The following is a 1,677-nucleotide window of genomic DNA, read 5'->3' as shown; positions in this document are numbered from 1 at the left end:
TATTGATCTTTCATGCTTCACTTAAATTAATTTGAGAGTCTCTTAATAGCATGGTAATTTGCCTAATAATAATATGCTTGGTATTCAAGATTTGTGAAACTTTCTTTTGAGTGTGTTGAATACTAAGAAAAGATTGAAGCATGATAATTGTTTTGAGATATGGAGGTGATAATATTAAAGTCATGCTAGTTGAGTAGTTGTGAATTTAAAGAATACTTGTGTTAAAGTTTGTGATTCCCGTAGCATGCACGTATGGTGAACCGTTATGTGATGAAGTCAGAGCATGATTTATTTATTGATTGTCTTCCTTATGAGTGGCGGTCGGGGACGAGCGATGGTCTTTTCCTACCAATATATCCCCCTAGGAGCATGCACGTAATACTTTGCTTTGATAACTTCTAAATTCTTGCAATAAGTATATGGGTTCTTTATGACTAATGTTGAGTCCATGGATTATACGCACTCTCACCCTTCCACCCTTGCTAGCCTCCCTAATACCGCGCAACTTTCGCCGGTATCATACACCTACCATATACCTTCGTCAAAATAGCCATCATACCTACCTATTATGGCATTTCCATAGCCATTCCGAGATATATTGCCATGCAACTTTCCACCGTTCCGTTTATTATGACACACTCCATCATTGTCATATTGCATATCCCGGTACACCGCCGGATGCATTCACATAGAGTCATATTTTGTTCTAAGTATCGAGTTGTAATTGTTGAGTTATAAAAATAAAAGTGTGATGATCATCATTATTAGAGCATTGTCCCAGTGAGGAAAGAATGATGGAGACTATGATTCCCCCATAAGTCGGGATGAGACTCCGGACGAAAAATAAATAAAAGAGGCCAAAGAAGCCCAAATAAAAAAAATAAAAAAAGAGGCCATAAAAAAAGAGAAAAGGCCCAAATAAAAAAAAATGAGAGAAAAAGAGAGAAGGGACAATGTTACTATCCTTTTACCACACTTGTGCTTCAAAGTAGCACCATGATCTTCATAGTAGAGAGTCTCTCATGTTATCACTTTCATATACTAGTGGGAATTTTCATTATAGAACTTGGCTTGTATATTCCAATGATGGGCTTCCTCAAATTGCCCTAGGTCTTCATGAGCAAGAAAGTTGGATGCACACCCACTTAGTTTCTTTTTGAGCTTTCATATACTTATAGCTCTAGTGCATCCGTTGCATGGCAATCCCTACTCACTCACATTGATATCTATTGATGGGCATCTCCATAGCCCGTTGATACGCCTAGTCGATGTGAGACTATCTTCTCCTTTTTGTCGTCTCCACAACCACCATTATATTCCACCTATAGTGCTATATCCATGGCTCACGCTCATGTATTGCGTGAAGATTGAAAAAGTTTTGAAAAAGTTAGAGTATGAAACAATTGCTTGGCTTGTCATCGGGGTTGTGCATGATTTAAATACTTTGTGTGGGGAAGATCGAACATAGCCAGACTATATGATTTTGTAGGGATAACTTTCTTTGGCCATGTTATTTTGAGAAGACATAATTGCTTTCTTAGTATGCTTGAAGTATTATTATTTTCTATGTCAATATAAACTTTTGTCTTGAATCTTTTTAATCTGAATATTCATACCACAATTAAGAAGATTTACATTGAAATTATGCCAACTAGCACTCCGCATCAAAAAATTCTA

The sequence above is a fragment of the Triticum dicoccoides genome, chromosome 5A (assembly GCF_002162155.2).
Source record: "Triticum dicoccoides isolate Atlit2015 ecotype Zavitan chromosome 5A, WEW_v2.0, whole genome shotgun sequence".
Taxonomy (NCBI): domain Eukaryota; kingdom Viridiplantae; phylum Streptophyta; class Magnoliopsida; order Poales; family Poaceae; genus Triticum; species Triticum dicoccoides.
The sequence above is the reverse complement of the archived record's forward strand: the minus strand, read 5'-3'. Positions refer to the sequence as shown.